This window comes from Plecotus auritus (genome assembly GCF_963455305.1).
Source record: "Plecotus auritus genome assembly, chromosome: 4".
In the NCBI taxonomy this organism is placed as follows: Eukaryota; Metazoa; Chordata; class Mammalia; order Chiroptera; family Vespertilionidae; genus Plecotus; species Plecotus auritus.
Genome location: NC_137775.1, coordinates 162,333,202 through 162,356,709, shown reverse-complemented (window position 1 = coordinate 162,356,709; position 23,508 = coordinate 162,333,202). Strand labels below are relative to the sequence as shown.

General features: G+C 39.9%; 1 protein-coding gene across 4 annotated transcripts in view; it reads right to left on the bottom strand.

The window, feature by feature from the left end:
* Nucleotides 1-23,508, bottom strand: part of CDK14 (cyclin dependent kinase 14) — a 553,499-nt gene that overhangs the window by 413,728 nt on the left and 116,263 nt on the right. The window contains exon 1 of one of the 4 annotated variants that reach the window (XM_080663154.1): nucleotides 15,113-15,163. The exons of 1 other annotated variant lie outside the window; for it this stretch is intronic. The gene's annotated coding sequence lies outside the window, so the exon portion shown is untranslated. Of the gene's footprint in view, nucleotides 1-13,960; nucleotides 14,027-14,816; nucleotides 14,952-15,112; nucleotides 15,164-23,508 lie in introns of those variants that run through there. 2 more of the 4 variants (XM_080663152.1, XM_080663153.1) reach the window with 2 other exon arrangements.

Here is a 23,508-nt window from a genome sequence, read left to right as displayed (position 1 = left end):
TAATTAAGTCAAATGAGAAGGACATCATCAGATTTTTTTATAGGAACAAATCAAGGATGTCCACTCTCATCACTTTGATTCAACATTGTATAAGTTCTAGACAATGCCACAAGGCAAGAAAAGGAAATAAAAAGCATTCACATTGGAAAGGAACAAATAAAAGCAACTTTATTCACAGAAAACCACTATAGTCTATGTAGAAAATCCAAAGAAATCTACCAAAAAAGAGGCCACTGGAATTAATAAGTAAGTTTGTCAAGGTTGCAAGATACAAAATCAACATGCAAAAATCATTTGTATTTCTACATAGTAGCAACAATCAGAAATTTAAATTTAAAAGTCAATTTATAACAGCTTCAAACAACATAAAATATTTTGTGATAAATCTGACAAAATACGTGCAACATCTATAGACAGAAACTACAAAACATGGCTGAAAGAAGCAAAAATTAAAGGATAAAAAACCAAGCACAGGAACCAATTCATGGATCTTTCAATTTCCTGTTACACTTTCAGAATGAAGTTAATCTCTACATTTCAGCCAGAAAATATTGTTTCTTACTTAATTTAAAGGAAGATTTACAGATGTTTATATAAAACAAATGAGATGATAGCTGTGTATAGAATGATAATATAAAAATATATAAATGGGGATTAAATTGATACATAAATAATGGGGAAATGATGACCATGTCTGGACTCCAACTCAATCCTTAAAAGAAGCACCAGGAAGCATAAATCCCACAAAAATATCTCTTAATTTTGCCAAGAAAAATACAGTATAGTCTGTTCAACTCTACATTCTATTTATGATTTGATGTCTTTGAACTATCTTAGTAAAAGAGGCTTTACTAGATAGAATGCTCCTTTTTATCTATATTTATAGGAAAATGTATGGGGGAATTTTTTCTAGGTACATGAGGGGAAATTTACTATAAAATATAAAGTTGTAGCACATGTACACCAACACAGCCACAGCACAAAATATTAGCAGGGGATAAATGACAAATGTCACCAGGATTGTTATGTGATAGAGCAAATAGATTATCCTGGGTGGGCCTGATCCAATCAGGAAAACCCTCCAAAAGCAGTGAATTTTCTCCAGCTAGTCACAGAAAAGAGAGATGTGATCAGGCTAGCTTGTGAGAAAGCAAACATTGCATGGTACAATCTGTGGGGCAGCCTACAAGCGCTGAGAGTGGTCACTGGCTGACAGCCAGCAGAAAAATTGAGACTGTGGTAATACAACCACAAGAAAATAAGTTCTGCCAACAACTAGTGAGCATGTAAGAAAATCCTGAGCCCCAGGTGTGATCCACAACCACACCCAATACCTTGATTTCAGCCCAATAAGACCTAGGGCAGAGAAACCAGCTGATGCCATGCCTGAACTTCTAACCTACGGAAACTGAGAGCATACCCTGGTTAGTCTGTGGTAATGTGTTACACAGCAATGGAAAACTAATACACTCACTTTACTGAAACTGCTTGAAGCACATTGCCATTTGAGCAGAATGTTCTTAGGAACATGTTGCAGATACCACCTTCTGAATTTGATCCACTGTATCAGATCCAGGGGAAAACAAGTGATGATTCTGTGACCAGTGTCAGTAAATACCTACACATGGAGAGTGTTCTGCCTGGTGTAACTCCATCAGCATGACAAAGCCCATGAGCAAGTTCTGCACATAACTAAGTTTATAGATAGTTGATGCTGGTCTCCACTTCGCCAGGGGTGTATGTGAATAATACCAGTATCAGCACCGGCTTCGGGTATGCATCTTCCTCCAGGGAAGTAATCTATACTTGAGTTTTCCATGCAGGGCAAAGTGACTATTCTGGAAAAGTCTCAAGTTTCCAATCTCTGAGACAAACAACTTAAACATGACCTAGCCATCTCTGTTAACCACCAGCACAACTGAAAGCAGAATCCAGGCCCTTCTGAAAAATAGGAGGAAGCGGCCTTGTGTCTGACCTCAGGAGCTTCTGGGGCAACTCACCCTGAAGACCCCAAAGAGGAAAGAGCAGGGTTTAGTCTAGAGAAGGACACAGGCAAGGTAAAAAGTAAGAATCGTACTCATTCCCCCAGACAGCTGCCATTTCTGGCAGCTCATAGAATGAAATCATTGACCTGTGCTGGGTACATGAGGAGAAGAGTGAGCAGACTAGAGTCCTGGCAATGAAAGAAGGTTCTAGAAACCAGATTACGCATTGGCACTACTCCCTGGTGCTCAATCTTCCTTTGAATCCTTCTATCAACCTGTCAGCAATGTAAACAAACCTCTCCCCTCCCCCAAATAGACTCTGTCTTTCTTCCCACAACAAAATGGTTATGGTCAGTGGCACAGAAAGTCTTGATGACAGATAAAACCTCATACTATAAGGAAACCTGAGAGCAGAAGCATGATATGTCCAGTTGGAAAAAATTAATGGGAACCCATAACCTCAAAAAGGCAGATTTTTTCCAACCACCAAATAGTATAGCCTTTTGATACACTACTAACTTTCACTTATACTCCTAGTGCCCAGATTTTGGTCTATGTTCCAATTCTCCACTATGAAAAAGGAGGGCTCCTGGGAAGGTGACCTGATTCCAGTTCACAGGGCAGAATATCCAGCTGTTACCAGAAAACTGGGATCCTTTCCAAAATGCCAGGGATAATGCTAGAAGGACAAAGGAGTCTGCCTATCGGGGTTCTTACTGGCTGAACTTACGATGTATTTAAGCATCAAAAGGAAAATAAAGTCACAGTTAAATGAAACCACTTGAGTTACTGAAAAACCAAGAGCCTGTTATGATTTCAAGAGAGAGAAGTTAATACAAAGGGCAAATGGCAATTGCAAAGGAAGGCTAAATCCAATAAGATAGGGTTGGGTTTTAACTCACGGAACTGTGAGTAAGCCAAGGATAAAAAGTAGGAACTTTACCGAGAATAAGAATGATTGATCAGAGCCTGTGGAGAGAGAGTCTAAGCAGTACAAGTGTAGAAAGATCAGCAACACAGGATGTCCCAAAGATGACAGACCAGGTCAATACTGCACAATAGTAGGCTAAAGGACATATGATGTCATCTAGCCAATGTTTTACAAAGAATATGTAACCACCAGACTGCAAAGAAAACTTATGTGAAACCAATGTGGAAAGTGTTTCTTTGGAAATAGGTTAAATTTTAATAACTATGGGAAATTTAACCCTTAGAAAGAAAACTCAACTTCACCGCTAACCAGTGACTCAGATCTGAATCACTCTGGAAAAAGCAACCAAGACCACAACAGTCCACACCTCAGACCCTGTAACCCTGGGCATTCTGAGCAGGCATTGTTTTACTCGTGGATTTGCAAACATCATGCCACATTAAGAAGATTCAAGAGATATTATTACTGAAACTCCTGGAAGGAATCTAAATAAGCAGATCTGTAGTCTAGAAAGGTATACAAAGAAATATAGAAATGACATTGAAATTAATTAAACCGACAGTGCTGGTGTTTTAAATTAGGATAATAGTGTAGTAAAATAACCTGCAATAATCATATCTGTGCATGTTTTCTTTAAGGAGAAATATGTTAACATAATCACACTAAATTAGTGTTTGAAATTAAAGAAATTTAATTGTCAATAATTAATGCTTAAACAGATTGAAAATATGGTTTGTAAAGTTATATTCGCTATATATCATTTTAAGGACTTGGGCACTTGGCCAAGCACAAAAGCCACTGACTATGGCTGTTTCAGGCACGGAGACCCTTGGACATTCCACACCCCATCAGCATCCACTGTCCTTCACACATTCATAGCTTGTGCCCTCAGCATGGGACACACTAACACCAAGCCACAGATTGACTATATTATTCAAGACTCTTCTCAAAATTACCTTTGTTCAGAACCCTTGTTGATTAAACCCCATACACACAGACCAATTCTGTATTAAGAATTCACCTCAGTGACTGTGCATTTATTCCACTCCAATATTTTGCAAACCCGGTGTTGTAATGATTCTTTAAGAGATATTTTAATCTCAACAAGATGATTGTCTCCTCCAAAGGGCAAGGACTGGTTTTCTCTCCTTATTTTAGAGCCCCCAAGAGCACCTTTTCCTTCAAATGTCTGTGTAAAGGATCTGGTAAAGGTTTTCTACTAACTCATAGAAAGTAACTCATAGGTTAAAATGGTTTTCTCAAATCATGGGTTCAGAAGAAAACACCTTTGGTACCTCTGCCCACAGCCAATCACAGTAGGCAGCTGTCCCATCAGTGCTGCCTGAAAACAGCAGACATTCCAATATTAACAGGAATCAAGGATCTAGTTTCTCTGTGACTGCATTTTTTCACACTTCCTTGTTCCATTTAGAAACTGAAGTGATAAAATTTACATAAGCAGGGATGTCTCCTGGTACTTGAAAACAGATAAGGAGAAAAAATCATCACAAAGACCAAAATAAATCCCTGATCTTCTTTTTTTTTCCAGCACATTCAATAGAGGCTAGAATTTCAAACAAGGTTAGAGAAGCACCCAGTCATCCAGGTGTTCCTCCGAATCAATTATTTTGGTTCACTCATCATTAACAGGGGTCTCTACACAAACTAGCAGACTCAAATCTCAGTAAAAAACTGTTAGAAATTCAGTGTCAGAGGCTCCAAAAGTCACAGTTTGACCTACAATTTTAGCTTGGAGCGCTGTAAAATCCAGACGACGGTGTACCATACTCACAGCAGCGGATTGGAAAGAACACAACTTAATTCAGTTAAGGTTGGTATTCATCTTGAGTGAATTCATTTGGACTGAAAATTGTCCCTTTAAATCAATCATTTGCTGGTGATAGGCATTTTCCTGAGTTCAGAATGTGGTCTTCTCTCTACCTCTTACACTCCACACTTCTCATGAAGGCACACACCAGAAAAAGGATTAGTTTCAAAGACTCCAGTTGACCCACAGCAAATATACATCACGCATCAGATAGTGAGCTAAGTCACGGTCTTCTGACATTCACAAAAGGAATATCCATCACAGGTCCAATGCAAAACCAAAATAAGCAAAACTCTTGACACTCCAATTTGTTTTTCCCTTCACCCATTACCCAGTGTGGGCCTGATGGCTTTCTCTTATTCAATATCTTCTCTCAAAATCTGCTCCCAATAATGAAAACACACACACACACACAACACGTCAGCCCAGCCAGTGTTGCTCTGTGGTTGAGCTTCAACTATGAACCAGGAGGTCATAGTCCAATTCCCCGTCAAGGCACATGCCCGGGTTGCAGACTCAATCCCCAGTGGGGACCGTGCAGGAGGCAGCTGATCAATGATTCTCTCTCATCACTGATGTTTCTCTCTCTCTGTCTCCCTCTCCCTTTCTCTCTCTGAAATCAATAAAAATATATTTTTTAAACCACCATCAGTCATTTACAAGTTTTTGAACACTAAGATGAGAGTACTACTTCTTTCAGAATTATTTGAACTTTAAGCAATATGGAATAAAAAGCTTCATCCCTTGTAAAAGGAATTTCACCTATTGGGTAGCTCAATAAGGTATTTGGGGTGAGGGTGGGAGTGGGGATTCCTAATGGGAATGAAATCATAACTCATGAAAGCCACCTTGATCTCTAGCCTAAACCTGTAAGATCTAAAAGCATGCTGTCCTCTCTTTGGTTGTAGTCTTTTTCTTTTCTTTTCTTTTCTTTTCTTTTCTTTTCTTTTCTTTTCTCAGGTGTGTGTGCGTGTGTGTGCGTGTGTGTGTGTGTGTGTAGAGGTGGCAGTGCGAATGGCTACATGGAACAAAGATAAAAGATGTGTTAGCTATATGTATGTAAAGGGATATATGCATGAGGGTACTTTTACTTACAGCTGAATTTTACCAGAACCAAGATCTTGCCCAAAATCACCTTCTGAACTGTAGTTAATGCACAGGCAATCCTTGCTGCTCACACAAGTCAGATTAAGTCACTTAAACTCCCTGAGGCTCAGTTTTCTCAGCTGTACGATGAGACAGTTGGAGTAAATAACTCTTAAGATCTTTTACCACTTGAATGCTCTACAATACTAGTAAACTCTAAGCAGCAGTTTACAGATGGTAAATAATTTTAAATAGGCCAACTAGGTAAGAAGTTATGTCATTTTTAGATTGCACCTCATCATTTGTCACTTAAATATAGGCTGTCTTCTATGCTTTCACAAGCAAATGTGAAATTTGTTTTCATGTGTTTGGTTAATTTTGCTGGGGTGGGAGGAGGCCTCTGTTTTGCTCTGTTTCTCGTGTGTTCATTATATTTCTACAACCAGACTGAAAACAGAAAACATATCTTCCATTTCTTTAATGTCTCCAAAGCCCAAAGGACAGCATGGAATGGGTGTTCTGTTAATATTTATTCAAAAATGGATTGCTTAACTTATTACAAGCATTCCCCTTTAACTAAACATTGGCTTTTTTAAAAAAATCAGCCCTAAGAAAACTACATAACAATAAAGCACCTTCTGAACCTAGATCTTTTCCAGCCCATGAAAAGGCTTTCACTAGCTGTTCCCACTCACCAGAATTCAGCCTATTACTGTGATTTAATTTAAAAGTGCTCATTTTCCTACTGACTGGTTTCTTTGGGGTCTGACCTAATTTCAACTGCAGTCCTGAATCCATGGCTAAGGGACACAGCTGAAGGGACAACCCCTGAGGACTCCACATTCCTTTATGCGGCCGATTCAGTGACTGTAGTTTTGTTACCACCCCTACTGGGCCTCAGTGATGACCACCAAGAGGCTTGATAATGACTTTGCTAATTCTATTATGAAATATTTAGGTAATTTTCCCAGCAGCTTAAATGTTTAATATATATTGCTAAAATAATTGTATGCGGTTGCTTCCCTTTCTGCTACAACTCTACAGTTGATTTATATATAAAGGGTACAGTTTTATTCATTGGCTCACATAGATAGCTACATATATTTACTGACCTCTAGGCTCTTTATTTCGTCCAAGTCATAATGATAAATTTAACTGTAAGTTCATGAACACTCACAGCAAAGGTAGAAGTACCATCTCTATTGTTACTTGTGGCCTACATAGGTTTTTCAGAATGTAGTCATCTTTGGGGATAAGAATTTTATCTGGAATATTCTCTAACCCCTTGCTGGTTGCAGACCAGCAAGCACTGGCATCACCTGGGATTTCAGACCCCGTCCCGGCCCTTCCTACAGTCCCACTGAGACAAACCCCAAATGTTAACAAGATCCCCAGGGGTCTGTGTGTACCTTCAAGTGTGAGAGGCCTGTACTCTAAACTGTGTAATGACAGGTTCTGCTACACTGGTCAAATAAGGGACTGAGATTATGAGAGAGGTCCAGCCTTTCAGAGGCAAAATTTGCTTCAGTCTCTAGGTACAATATGGCCAGGAATTATTTCAATATTCTCTGGGTAACTATTTTGCTCAAATGTCCCACAAAAGATCATGGTAACTTCAGATAATCCTTTAACATAATTTTGAACTCTGAAATAAAGTGTTTTGATAAGGTATACCAAATATATTTATAAACTTTTAAATCAATAGGATTGGGGTGAGAAACAGAAAAACATACATAGGTTATAACAGTAATGTAACATTACTTCCTGCATAGAAATGCATGGATTTATGTTTTGTTACAGAACATTGTTTTGCCATTGGTCACCATATCCATGGAAAAAAATTACCACAAATTTATTCTAAGGAGAATTGAACCAAGAATCTTGCTTTGCTCTTTGTTTACCAGAGTTTATTTAGTACCTTTGGAGAAAAAAAAAAAGAAGTCACTTCAGGGATTCAGAAACAAGATTTTAAAAGGAACTTATATCTGTGAAGAGTATAGTGCAACCTAAAATAGACCCTCCCCTGGGCAGGGATGGGGGGAAGTCCTCTGTGTGCAAGACATTACTGAACATTTCCCATCCACATTGAACCCCTCATTCCAAACAGAAGGACATGGCAATTCTGTGGAAATCTGGGTCACTGTTTCCACTTAAAACTTACTAAATATCCCAAAAAGATCAAGGAGAGAAAGAAGATAGGTGACTTTTCTGACACCCCACTTAACATCCACAATTACATGCTGGTTAAAATTCCATTATGAAAAAATGACAGTCAAGAGTATAGCATTCGTATCATATGGCCAAATGAATGTATGGTGTCGGAAAGCAAAATAGAGTTGACATCTATATTGCTCTCCCCCACCAACTTAGAGCCATGGGGCTCAGAAATGGGTGCATGAAATGAGAACCCACACACACAAGGGAGTGGCTTTGTTGCGATTCCACAGAGCAAAGCCTATTCCAACCTACACAACTCCCAGCGCTGCAGTGGAAATAGAACACCCATTCTCGACAACACAGAAGGACTGAGCTACAAAGTGCTCACACTGCATGGCCAATTAGTTTCTTCATGAAGACACTAATCCCTTAAAGCTCTTATTCTAGAAAAAGGAAATTTTGTGCCTGCAAATAGAGCTTCCTCCACCCACCCCCCCCCCCCCAGACTTTACAGGTTTAAAATATAGATTTCCTTTTTATTAGGTTTTGTCGTGGGCCTACTTAAGAAAGGGAAAACAGTGTGTGTTTTCACCGTGCAGGGGTGAGAAATACCTGGCAAAGGGGACTGACCAACATGAACTAAAGCAATTTAAAAACATCTGCCATGCCCAGCTGCAGTGGCTCAGTGGTTGAGCATTGTCCTACAAACCAGGAGGTCATGGTTCAATTCCCTTTTAGGGCACATGCCAGGTGCAGGCTCGATAACCAGTAGGGGGCGTGCAGGAGGCAGCCGGTCAATGATTCTCTCTCATCATTGATGTTTCTACGTCTCTCTTCCTTTTCTCCCTCTCTGAAATCAATAAAAATATATTTAAAAATAAAATAAAAATACCTTCCATGTCAGAAGCACTAATAACCAATAAACAGATCAAGCTGAGCTCAGATTCATAGATGCTTGAATCAATAACATGGTCCAAGATGCTTTCTACCTGTACACTTGTGCTTAGAATTTGAGGGGTTTTAACAGTGTGAGGACTAGAGTGGCTGTCATGTCTCAAAGACTGTGCAAACAATAGTCAGGTGCCTTCTGCATTCTGTCTTGTTTCTCTTCTGAGTTTCCCTGCACCACCCATAGCTTCTTTATAGGGAGCCAGGCTAGTTGTTCCTTCATACTTATTCCTTTCAAATATCTGTGGCTCGCTATTCTGTCTCTCATGTGAAATAAAGCATCCAAAGGCACAATAATATTAAAAATGGAAACTGAAAAGACACTGCTGGAGGTACTGGCTGTTCCATTAGGGCCTGTATTTCTTTCCCCTGGAAACCATATGAACAGCATTTAAAAATAAATATTATAAATATTTTTAAATTCCTTTTCTGAAGGAGAAATAAAATTGTGTTCTCTCTTCTCATTCTGAGACAGATGGCTATATAAATAAAGACAACTCACATCTCCTCACCTACAATAACCATCTTTTTAATAAAATTTAAATGCATTACTAATGTCTGGATACTAATTTAGTGATTAATGTCATGAGTGATGTTACAAAGTTTAAAAGTTTAATGTTTTCATTGTCATGAAATAAATCCAGACACAAACCCCACCAAAGAATTCCGAAAAATGTAGGGCATCCTTCAATGCAGGATTGACTTTTGAAGCTCTTAAATTTTTCAGAGACTCATATGTGGGTCACTAACCACACAGAGCTTATGAAGAGAAACACAGGGAACAATGAACCTTCGGGGAGACATGGAATGCAGCTTTCAATGCAGCTTTGACAACTGGTCTGTCTACTGTAAAGAGCTGAAATTTCCACAATAATAGAGTTGACAGCAATCCACTAACAATAAAGTCCGCACCGAGTTCATGAGGACTGGCTCCGTAATCCTTTCCTATGTCTGGGACAAGTCACTAGTGAATCCAAACTGAGAGACCCAAGGCGAAGAGAGCAGAGCAGTGGGATACACACACCCTGCTGCTTGTCTGCCACCTGAAAACAGCCCCCGGTGCTCCTGGCGCATTTCACTGTCATCCTTGTATTTCTGAGATCTCATTTAGCTGAGGAATAAGAGGGGGTGGGCAAACTTGTATCAGCTTAGCAGGAGAGGAATCTATAGAATATATGCACTTCCCAAACCTGCTACGCAATAAATGGAATACTGGAGCATTTTTTCACATCCTCCTTTTAGACACTCAAACCCAATAACATTCAGAAATTGTTATGTGTGCCCAATAATCAAGCCAACTGGAGAAAGACCTTGGGCAAGATACAATGCAAATTGTTAGAAAAGAGAGATGGGAATTAAAAACATCTATAGGATGATGACAATGATGATGATGGCTATTGTTGAACTCTTATATAGTAACTTACTATGAAAAATGTTTTATATGTAGTTTCTCAATTAATCCCTACAACAAGCCTATGAGGTACTGGTATTATCCCGATTTTGCAGATGATTTCATTGAGGCACATAAGAATTAAGTAGCATATCCAAGACCACACAGACAGTAAACAGAGGGGATGAGGTTTATTCCGGGACCCTGACTACAAAGCCTAAGCTGTTGACCATCAGGTTGTCTTCCCTGGAACTTCTATCCTGAGAGAAATAAGCAAAGGACAGACCTGGTCTGCAACACTTCTCTTATTCTGTCTGCTGATACAAAAGCAAAGCACTTTTAAAGCAAAATAACTGCTCTGTGGTCTAAGGTTTTCTGACCCATGTTCCCCCCTTCCTCTGCCCATCTTCCACCACCCAAATTTAACGTACTTTTTTTTTATCCTCACCCGAGGATATGTTTTTATTGATTTTAGAGAGAAAGAGGTAGAGGAGAGAGAATCATCGATGTGAGAAACATCCATCGTTTGCTTCCCATACACTCAGACCAGCAAATCGAACCTGCAACCTTTTAGAATATGGGATGACGCTCCAATCAACTGAGCTACCAGGCCAGGGCAACATACTTTTGACTAATCTAATTCTGCCTCATATCAAAAGTTAGAACTGAAAAGCTAAGTATTGGAGGCGGGGGGGCGGGGGGGTAGGGGGGTAGGGTAGAAAGCATGAGATTCATTAAATAGGACAGGTTGATGGGGAAGATGGGATGATTCAGGCATTAGACATTACCATGTTGACTCTTCTTCCTCCATACTTGTTTGTGTTTCCTGACTACTTTGTTAAAAGCTAAGAATCATCAAGTCAGTCGATGGCAGATAAATAAACAGCTCTGGAAGCATTAACTTGTCTTTCTAAAAAGGATCCTCTATCAGAAACACGACTGGATTTAAGAGAAGCAGTATCAAGTAGAAATCTGAGAAAGAGAATGCTATATGATGAAGCCAGGCTTATCCAATGGAAAACTGCTTAATAGGGCATCAAGCTTACACCCTCTCTCATGCCTCTGTCTAACTCAGAGAATAAGTGGGGTTTTTGGATTGAGTGTCCACCGAGAAGAGCAGTGGGGGTGAAAAATGGCTTGCAGTGGGCATCAGGAGCCTCTCCCATAGGCTGAATGAATGAGCCAATGAGACAACACAATTGTTGAAATACCTATCAGTTCCAAGAGCCTCCGAATCTATAAGAGGACCTCAACGTGATCAGTCTTTGCTTATAAAGTTAGATAAAGTAAGGTACTAGAAGCAGAGTGGGTGCAATTCAAATGTTAATAATGACAAAAGCCACAGGCCAGCCTTCCAGTGACTATTCAACTGATTGCTGCTCTCTATCAGCTAAGAACTGACATGAAAGTGTAAGTAGCCCAATTACCATGCTCAATTACCAGACCATGTAAAGAATCCAAATGTGATATATCCACAGATCATTCCCTCAGTGCTTTTCTAGTCCTCATTCCTTCCCCCTGCCCACAAGGTCTTTGTTTTTAGTATCTCTAAATTATCTATGATGTGTCCTTATGGGAACTTGACTTAGTGAAAGCATATAAGGGATCGGGGGTATACTGTCTTTTCCATATAAAAATCAAAGCATTAATTTAAAAACGATAAAATCCTGACACATGCTACAACATGGATGAACCTTAAAAACAAGCTAAGTGAAATAAACCAAACACAAAAGAACAAATACTGTATGATTCCACAAATACTATACTTGAACAGGTAAACTCATCGACACAGAAAGTAGGCTAGAGGTGATCAAAATCTGGCAGGAGGGCAATGGGGAGTTATTATGTAATGGGTAGAGTTTCTGTTTGGGGTAATGAAAAAGTTCTAGAAATGGATAGTGGTGATGTTACCAAGCCACTGTGATATACTTATTGTCAATAAATTGTACACTTAAAAATGGAAATTTTGTTTAAAATTGTAAATTTTGTTAGGTATACTTTCCACCACAATTTAAAAATAAAATAATCAAAGCTTATAGTATCTGTTTCATAAGTGCCCAAAATGAAAAAAGGAAAAAAAAATTGTCCCAAAACTTCCTAAAGTATTTCAAAAGGAAGTAGATTGTAAGTTCCTTGAGAACAGGAACCAGTTCTATTTTACTTATTGATACATAGTAAGTGCACTAGTACACAGTAGACTCTTCATAAATGTTTAATAAATAAATGGTTAAAAAAATAGACAAAGGACTCTCCTAAGTGGGGAATGTAATATTCAAAAAGCATTAAACATACTTATTCTTGAGAAAATATAATGAAGCATAGTTCAGAAAAAAAAAAAGATACCAACACTACTATATCTAAGCTCCTTCAGTTCAAGGAAGGGGAGCATATCCATTTCTTTTTTTCTTTTTTTTAATATATTTTATTGATTTTTTACAGAGAGGAAGGGAAAGGGAGAGAGAGAGAAACATCAATGAGAGAGAAACATCAATCAGCTGCCTTCTGCACACCCCCTACTGGGTATGTGCCCGCAACCAAGGTACATGCCCTTGACCAGAATCGAACCTGGGACCCTTGAGTCCATAGGCTGACGCTCTAGCCACTGAGCCAAACCGGTTAGAGCGGGAGCATATCCATTTCATCTGTTCTTCCTCACAGCATGTCCTACAAGTTCTTACACATGGTAGATGGCTAATAAATGTCTGTACAATGAGGAATAAAAACTGCATGAGTGTGAAATCAATGTCATATTATGGCTCTACTATTTATTCCCCTTTTTAAAAATTACTTACTTTTTGCAAATGTACAATTCCTTCTGTCACAGGGTGAAAAAATAAACCTCACAGCTGACACAGAGTGAAGGTAAAAATATAAATAGCTAGAACACATCACTCTCAGAAAAAGAAACAGTAAACACAGACACACCATCTTCTGAATAGAAAAAGAGTTATTTGTTAGTTTATTTTTTAAAAAGGAACAACTGAAGTGTGGGAAATAATAGTTTCTAGTCCATCTTAACTCCTTAAAAAATAACTTAAAATATCAAAACAGAAAAAAATCTGCACTCTCTTTGGAAGAAAATTCAAATATTCATTTCCAAAAATTCAATGTCCAACCTTTACCATAAACAGTTGAGTAAATACAGAAGCATATTTAAGGCTCCTCCCACCCCCTCCCTCCAAAAAAGTCTAGTGAACCCTAATATAGTATCAATATTTCTCTCAATTAGCCTATCAAGTAATCAGGTGGTCTTTCTTAAAATGCCTATGTCAAAATTATACATAGCTGGCTAAAGGCCAGCATGCTACCGCAAGTTACTGATGATGTTCTCAACTAACACTCACAGCCTCCATCATTTAAACTTCACATGAATTAATGAGTTAAGTATACATAAGTAGAATATTTTTAAAGCAAAACATCCAATGCTGCCATCCTTAACATTCAGCCGAATATAGATAGATAGATAGATAGATAGATAGATAGATAGATAGATAGATAGATGGATCCTTATAAATTCACCAAGACCATGTAGTATAGTAGCCTCACTTTGAACAATATTAAAACATGTCCTTCAACTTCCACCACCCCTACCCACTATACTCTGTGCCGATCAACAAAGGAAATAGGAATTCAACCTCTGTAGATATCAAGGTTTACATTTCTGCCTCTCGATTGTTATCTTCTTCACGAGCTGGTGAGCATCATTTTAGAGCAGCCTGTCTGCTGCCCCGGTCCTTCATGCGTGCAGGGGTTTCTCCATTTGCATCCAAAATGCTAATGGACCACTATTCAAGCAAGCACTTCAAGCAGAACTGCACGAAGGAGCATCACTTCCATACATGAAAGCATAAGCACTACAGGTGTAATGATGCAAAATACCGGCACACTGACCTCTGCCAGGCAGCACACACTTAAATCAGGTGCGTTTCTGTGCTCCAGAGGGGAGCGGGTGGGATGAGCAGGGAGGAAGCCCCAGATCCCTAATATATCAGAGATGTTTATTCCGCTCTGATCCAACCCAGCTAATTCACAGACATCAGTTTACCCAGATGAAAAAAGTGGTCTCCTGTCCTTCACTAGCTTGACTCAGAGGGCACGCAGCCAAGCCTACCCAGGCAAAACACTCTGTGAGACCTCTTTAAACTGTAATAAATAAGTTTCAGGAGAAATAAGACTCAGCTATGGCAAAGAAGCACAGTCTCGAAACCTTTTCCTCATCTTGTCACTGCTACTGGTGTTTACAAACTACAAGCAGTAGCCTCGGGAGCCTCAAGAGACTCTCCCATGGGGAACCTCCAGTCAGATCCCTAATTTAAATACCCCCTTGACCAGTCTGTGATGTTTCTGGCAGTTAAATGGAAGGGGATGAGTAAAATGACATGCATAAAATGAATCCTTTTCAAGTTGTAAATGAGTGAGTCAGGATTCAGACTTGCCGAGATGCTCCAAATTAAAACCCCTGCTCTAATTTTAAAGCATGCTCCCTCTTACCGTTTTGCTGTTGTCTCTCTCGGGCTTGATTCACCTGCAACTCTTTAACATATCTCTAGCAATGTGTCTGCACCAGGCCAGGCGCATCCAGTAACTGAATTCACATCTTTCTGCACTAGCAAGCTGAAATGGTACGGCCGTACTACAACCAAGAAAGGGGGAAGCAGAAGCAAAAAAAAAAAAAAACAACCACCACCCAGAAATCACTCCAGAGAAGCTAATCTTGGTGGAATAAGACCAAAAATGGTTTAGAAGAACACAAAGCACAGGCTAACATTCAGGATCCATAGCTTTACCAGTGTGATTATTTTTCTCCAAACAATCTGTTATTTTTCTCCAAGCACGATGGACTTGCCTGTGGAGTTCCCAGGAAGGCAGAGTAACCGGGCTCTGCAGCAGCATTGCAGCCAAAGTAACTGTGCATATGCCGTCCAGACGCTTCACAACACACTGTCTCGCCAGAAAGATACTGATTTGCAATGCAGGGCTGCTTCAAAAGAAGACAGAATTGGAGCCAAACAGCTAATGGTGATTGCATGGGAGGAAAAACATTTAATCAAAGGGATGTACCTCATCGTGCTCAATTCAATTTTTTAAAAGCACTGGAGGAAGCCAGTATCTTGAGTGACAACCCCATTAAACAATAATCTGAGGTCCTATAGAAGGCCAGGTTTGGGCTACCATCATTCATGCTGCAAAAGCCAGTAAAATGGTTTAATGTGTCTATGTGCATATATTTGTCATAGGCAAATGGGGCATAATTGAGAACTCTTAAGTAATAATGTACCAAATATGTGAGGTTTAAAAAAAAAGCACAAGTGGCATTTATGGACTAAAATGATAAAATATAGTTATGAGCCTGCAGAATTCTTGGTGGGGTTAGGCGCATACCACTCTCAAAAGTAAAATGCCAACACACACCAGATCTCACAGTCCTCAGGCTAATTGTGTCAAGTCATGCCACATGGTGCTGGGTGGCAAGGAAGAATGCCAAACTGCTACTCACATAGCGACCCCTACAGGAAAGTGGTTGATCTACAATTCATCCTCATTTAAAGTATTTCCTATCCTCAGAAAACAGAACCACAAAGGGGCATACATTAGATTAAGATACAAAGAAACAATTGAGAAATAAGTTAGGCAGAAAATAATTTTTTTAAAAAGCCAGGCATTAAATCTGACCTCAAAGATATTCAGTCAATTAAGAAATTAAAGTACAATAGGAGATAGCTATTGTGTGAGTGATGAGTGGCCAATACTGGGCACACACTTATCAATCAGAAAGCTCAAGGAAGCCCTGGCCGGTGTGGCTCAGTTGGTTGGAGCATCGTCTTGTACACCAGAAGGTGGTGGGATCAATTCCCAGTCAGGACATGTACCTAAATCTCAGGTCAGAGCACTTTGGGGAGGCAACCAATTGATGTTCTCTCTCTCTCTCTCTCTCTCTCTCTCTCTCTCTCTCTCTCTCTCTAAAATTCCCTTCCTCTCTCTCTAAAATTCAATTTTTTTAAATGTAAAAAAAAAGCTCAGGGAAAAGCATTATCTTTCACATCCTAATGGGTTTAAAGGAATTATCTCCCCATTTGCAAGCCATCTTCACCTTCATCTTTCCAAAGGACACTATGAAGATATTGAACTTTATTTTTTCTGCAACACAAAAGCTCACTCCAAATCTTACAGGAAGTTCTCCTTCAAACACAAACATGGTGTCCGCCCTTCTGCACCAAAGCCAAGAGAAAGAGCTATCTCCTTGATATCTGGAAACTATTAAGTTATATGAACACCATTTCTGCAAAGCAAACTTCCTTTCAATGAGTCTTTCAAAAATCTGAGGTTTTCTTTAAGATTGCTCAACCCTCCAGCCCACAAAGACTCCTTTTCCAGAACCAACAGCACTTCTTATTTGAATCATTTAGAATTTAGTCACATGCTACCTCATAAAACTCTCTTGTACTACTGGCATTTTTCCCATTTTGAGGCCTTTGTGGAATGAACAGCATCAACTTAATTTTGTTTTATTCCGCCAAAGCCCATAACACAATGCTAGGCATTGAGCAAATATTAAATAAATATTTAACAAATTAATGACTTTCCCAACTCCATATTTTAGGGCTTAGATAATCTCCCCTCCCCCATCAGTCAATATTCCCTGGGAAAACTCTACAATAGAAGTGTTATCTTAGTCACTTCATCTAAGTAGTTCTATATCTTCTTTCCTAGAGTTGGTTGGACAAGAGCATGCACAGCATTTTTATCCACTAAGCTATCCTGTATAAAAGCCAGAAAACTTAACACAATAAAGTTTCTCCTTTATTTTCCCATTTACTCATTCAAAAAGCATGTACTGATGTGCCCGGCAATGTGAACATCCATGTTCTCTGCATTCCAGGAACCCAGCGAGTGCTTAAAAATAAAGCAAGTGATCGCAATACCCTGAAATGAGTGTTTTCAGAGCATTTTTGTTGGACACAAATAATGTTCCTTAGGTGGCTCACAGAAGACCTCAGGGAGGAGGCAGCATAGCTGAGGCTTCGGGTACTGCCCAGGAGGGATGGGCAACTAAGAAACAGCACAACAGGACTAACAGGTCAGAGCCTGAAACCAGAGCAGTAACACAGCGGTGGCAGCTGGGAAGGCTAAGGGAAAGGTGGCTGACACCAGAGCAAAACGGGCACTGTGCCCTGCTAAGAAATGAGCCACTTCTCCTACAGGAAGCCGCCATTTACTCCAATAAGAAGTCACTAAAGGACTATAAGCAGAAGGTGGCTGGAAGGGACTTTACATTTTACAAGTGGGTGATGGTGCAGAAACAGACTGGAGGAGTGAAGGAGGGGAGGTGAAGAGGCCACTTGTGAGACTAAACAACAGTTCAGTCAAGACCCTGACCTAAAGCTGTAAAGGTGGAGATGGAAGGACAAAGGAAGTGAGAGACATTGAGGACGGGTGACTTGAGTGACTGGACATGAGGTCTAATGAGAAGGGAAAATCCAAGCACGACTCTGAATTCTTAGTATGATTAGGTGAAAGGTGGGGTTACAAACTAAAGGAGTGGACACGGGAAGAACAAAAGCTTGAGAAGGGAACACTCATGAATTCAATTTTTATACACGTGGAGTTGTAGGTATCTTCGGAATAGTCAAGTGGACACATTGGGTAGGCATCTGTCTAAGGATCTGGAGCCCAGAAAAAGGGTCAAAAGTTCACTTGTGTCAGGGTTTCCACTCTACAGGAGTTAAGGAATTAATTTGAACTACTGTTGTCAGCAGCTCCTTCTAATATCTATGTATCCAACAAGTACTGAGAAATAGAGCTGGGCCAGGATTCTTGTTCACCTAATTTATTGAGGACATGATCTCAGAGAAAAGGGGTGGGGAGGAAGGACAGGAGGATGGGGAAGAGCTGAGGAAGAACGTAGCCGCAGGTGAAACAAATGTACCCAATGCTAGTCCCACTGCAGCAAGAGGGCCAGCCCTGTGTACGCCTGGGCCTGGCGGGGTTCACTGACTGAGGCCTGGAGAGCAAGGGCTTCCATTTAGGATGGGCGCGCCCTGAGCAGGGAGCCCACAGTGTTCACCACACTAGGCTTTAGGCTTTAGGCTTTAGACACAATGGACACATTTTTTACAAATCTGATCCCTGCCTCAGGAATCTTTGTCTTTGCTGCTCTGTCTGTCAAGAACGTTCTTCCCAGCCAACTCCTTCCCATTACTCAGTTGGAGCTCAGGAATCTCCATCTTAAAGCCCTCTTCTGTTGTTGCTCCTCCCTCCCGTGGGGTTGCATTAGTTTGGCTTCACTATCTCACTGACTTTTATTTATCTGTTTGTCTCCCCCCACCTCCGCCCCCTACCCCCAGCCACTAGAATGAAAACTGCTCAAGAACACAGACTTCTACTCATTCGATTTGTTTTCCTGTGTTTCCCCAGCCCCTGGGACAGCACTCAGTACTTGTTGAATACATAGATATTAGAAGGAGCTGCTGATGACAGTAGTTCAAATTAATTCCTTAACTCCTGTAGAGTGGAAATGGAAAGGGAGCTTGAGAAATGTATGGGGCAAAAGTCAATGTCAATAAATGTACACAACTGTGCAAGAAGTTTGGCCACACAGCAAAAGTACAGAGACTAGAAGGCACAGCTACAGGAAACTAATCATTGTGTTCATGTCACACAGGATTCAGTCTACTGCTATTAACAGCATCTTTATTAGGGGACACTGACATGCATCTGAAAGCACACCATAAAAGAGCCAGAGTAGAGGTTAACAATAAAGGGTCTATCTTTAAAAAGAGACAAAAAGTCTTTTGTGCAAACAGCATCTCAGTGGATAGAAAGGAAACGGCAGGAAAGAAAACTGCTGACAAAAGTGCTAGAACCTGACATCTGCTTAAGTCATTTTTGCAGAAAAAAATGAAAATTAATTTCTTGAAGTGGCTTCCTTTATGGGTGATTCTTTAAAATTCTAAAGTGTGTTATGCACTTCCCTGGCTTTTTAAATAGATTATAATAAACATAACCTGATCTTCAATTGATGATGAAGTCAATCATGAACATTACTGACACCCATCAGGGTGTAATGGAGAGCATACAGGGCCACTGGTCCCTGACCTCAATAACTGACATCTGTGTTTCTCTGCTTCACTGTATGGTTATTCTCTCTTTGTCGTTAGGTTTTCCTTCTACTAACTCCAAATATGCATCCTTCTAACACCGCCACACTCTTCTCAGTCTTGCCACAAGCTTCTGCTACCACCCTCACACTGGGCAACTAGATAAACAGGCTTATTAGAAAACTGTGTGAATAGAGGGCGGAGTGAATAGATGGGTTCAAAGCAGGACTAGGAACTTTTCTCCTGAGTGGAGAAACATTAGCCGAGACACCCACCGACCACAAACTGTGCCCTACAGGCTCCGTGGTTCTTCTTGTTTGAGCAGAAACTCTTGTTTCCTATCAACCCACCTGGAAGTATCTCAGACAAATGAAGCTTCCAGATGTCTGACCTGCACTTCTAAGTAGGATATTACAGACAGGTCCTCCCCCAATACCTCCCCCCAAAAAAACACACCTGGAAAAAAGAAGTAATCAAAGAAAGGAGTAGAGAAAGACTTTAACTGAAAAAGGAAAAAAAAAATTAAATAAGAAAAGGTTTTAAAAATTAGGAGGGAGGTAAGAATAAAGACTACTTTATGCATATAATCTAATACAAGTCACCTATTTTATGAATTAACTTCATTAAACCTTTAAGCTTTTAAGGAAAAATATTTTATTTTGAAAAGTGATAAAGAAAAAATTTCCCAAAAAGAGTTTGAGTTTCAAATTATTGTAATTCCATGTAACCTTAGCAATTTCTTTCCATTGTAAGTTGTTATGGTGAAATGTTCAGGATACAATTTACTTAAAAATGTTCATGATGTTTTCGAAAACCTAAACCCTAATTTTTTAATAAACCCAAAAAATTTTAAATTTAATTCTTCTCCATGCATGCCAGCCATTACTTACACTCTTATATATTCAAAGAAGTCTTACTTAAAATATTTTCTCAAAACATTATGAAAGTTACTTAAAATACTTTCTCAAGACCCTCTGAAGGAGTTTGAATTAAATGTTTAAAAGCCATTACTTAACCACAACACCAAAAATAACCATATGTCATTCACAGCATTTCATGGAAACTTTAGGATTTTCTTCTTAATATTAAACAACTTTGAGTAGTTTTCTGGATTTTGGAGGGGGAAATTAAACAAATTTTATCAGTAAACACACACAACATTTATTCCTGACAAACACTGCATTCTGTTAAATTGCACCGTAAAAACAAGAGGGCTTATGGGAAAAATAAGGTTGAGGGCAGACCATTTAAAATCCTAATGCATACAGAACACTGATAAAAACAAGACACTCCTACCCAACACATCCACACAGGTCACACTGTCTTCATCCCCCCTTCCCTACAGCGCCAACCGGGGGCTTACATAGGGCAGAGGCACAATTTTTGTTTCTTGCCTAGGGATGCATCCTGGCTGTGCGCTGCAGAAAATACATCCAGGTGAAAAAAGTTCAGTGATGAACTTCCTCCAGGCTGGAAATTAAAAGTCCAAAGACAGAGCTATAACAGGGAACTTTACATTATGTTAGTAAAAAGCAACACAGAAGGTTGAGATTCATGAATCTAATAACACAAACAGGTAGATGCAGATTATAATAATAAAAAGGCAGGCCTTTATTTTTTTGCCTACACTTCAAAAATCTGAAATCTGACTCCTCTCCCCAAGATTTAAGCCTACTCCTCTGCAGGGAACCATTTTCCTCCCCCAACCCCCCATACACAGTTTTTCCTGTGACCCCAATGCCTACATCTCAGACTTTGCTTTCCTCCATTAAATTTCTAATCCTTTTCACACAAGACTTGTATTTGCATTAAAACATAGATGACATGGTTGGTTTCTATATACATATACATACACATTTATGTAGTTACTATTTATTCAGGTGACATATAAAATGCCTAGGCATTTCCACGGCCCTGTACAGTTTTTCCCATTCACGCCCCAGCAAAAACACAACTGGATTTTTGATGTGGCGCCATGCCCCAGGTGTGCAATGAAGCGGAAGACCCAGATGTAGAAGTGATTGTGTTATGGCCACATTCCCCAAAGAACATTATCAGAGAGTTCCAAATGTGTAGTGTTAACATGATCTGAGAAATGTGCATTAAATTGTAAGACTTCAGTGGCAGACAAGAAAAAAAGGGCAAAAGGCAGAGAGAACAAGATGTGAGGATTTTCTCTCTTCCTCATGTCAGGATGCCAGGAAGGAGAGAGCCGACAAATCCATGACTATCCAAAAGCTTCTTAAGGAGCTAAGGCTTGTTTTTTAAAACTTAGCTAAGTCTTTGAGTTAACTATCAAAAGAGGAGAAAGGGTTTTCTAGTTCAGGGTTATGAGTCAGCTTTATTGCTTTTAGGAACTTTATCCTAGCTTTGTAAAATTTCACTTAGTTAGAAAACCAGAAAAAAACCAAAGGAAGAAAGCTTCCTGCCAAATAGACAAATGACAAATAATTTCAAATTGCATTTGACTTTTTTTTATTAACTGATTTTTTTTTTCAGAGAGAGAGAAACATCAATGTGTTGTTCCACTTGTTTATGCATTCACTCCTTGTTACCTGGTGTATGTGCCCTAACCGGAATCAAACCCACAACCTTGGCATATTACCAACTGAGATACCCAGCCAAGGCTACATTTGACATTTTTAAATCTAGAAGTTCCCTGCCACTGATGTAGTATATATTTTAAAATATTGAAATGAAAAGTATCCATTAAATAATTTGCTTCCTTTGTCTTCCTCTGTACACCTAAGGAATAAAACAGGAAGCAGGACCATGGGAAAGAACAAATAACAACACTGTACATTCAACAGTAAATACTCACAATAATGAAAAGATAACTAACTCACTACTGAAGTTAAAATAGGGCCCGGCCGGAGAGGCGCAGCTGGTTGGAGTGTTGTCCCATGCACTGAAAGGTTGCCGGTTTGATTCCTGGTTGGGGCATATACCTGGGTTGTGGGTTCGATCCCAGCCAGGGCACCTGTGGGGCCAAGGATGGGGTGGAGTTGGGGGCATTGGTCAACGTTTCTCTCTCATAACATTCTCTCTCTCTCTCTCTCTCTCTCTCTACATATCTCTCTCTCCCCCCACCTCCACTCTCTAAGCATGTCCTCAGGTGTGGATTTAAAAAATATAGGGTGTCCCCAAAAAATGTATACACGTACTTTGAATAATTATAAAGGCAGTGTTTATTTCATTTTCAAAATTGAGCCACCGGCTGTTAAAGTGTGTATACATTTTTGGGGACAACCTATATATATGTGCTCTTATGTAATTTAATTAACTTTTATGTGGCCATTGTCTTAGTATTTGCCTTTTCAAGCTAATACTGGTCCTAATTTAGATCATCCTAAAACTATATGTACATCACTCTCAAAGACCAGAAAGCAAACCAAGGTAACCATTTATCTAATGGAAAATCCTCAGATGATCAAATCACCAGCCCAGTCTCACTGGCATAAAGGAGAAGGAGGTTCACTGCAAAAATGCGCGAGTAACAGGGATGCTAACAGCTCTGAAGTGCTTTAACTTACTCCTACCCTCCTTTGGTATCCAGTAAAGCAGTGACAACAGCAGCACACAAGTATCCTTGAGTCTTTTCTGCCACTCCCTGTGGACTGTTCTTCCTGAGAGGTGATTAAAAAGACAGGTTCTTGGAACGGTTCCTCCCCTAGCAGCACCCACTGCAGTCTAGGGAGGCTGCACCCTGTCCAGGACCAGACAGAGGATCCACCTTAGCCAGTCGTTTCTGGGACTTTTCCAACCAGAACTGAGTTGCACCTCATCTTTCCAGCCCTGATGGTGGCCAAGCAGGGAAAGCATCAGCTTAGAAGCCACCAGAGTCAGTGTCTCTAGCCCTGAAGAGAAGCTGGATTGAAATCCTGAAACTATAGCACTGAAAGCATGGGGTCCCTGGTCCCGGCCGCTGAGCCCCTCAGCACTGCCTGGCTGCCTGACTCTCTCAAGTGTGGTTGCTCAGCCTTTGTTTCCACCCTGCCACACTATCCTCCCAAAAAAATCCCATTTTCTCTTTAGCTACTTCAGGCTGATTTTCAGTTTACTCATGGAAATACACATACAAAAGG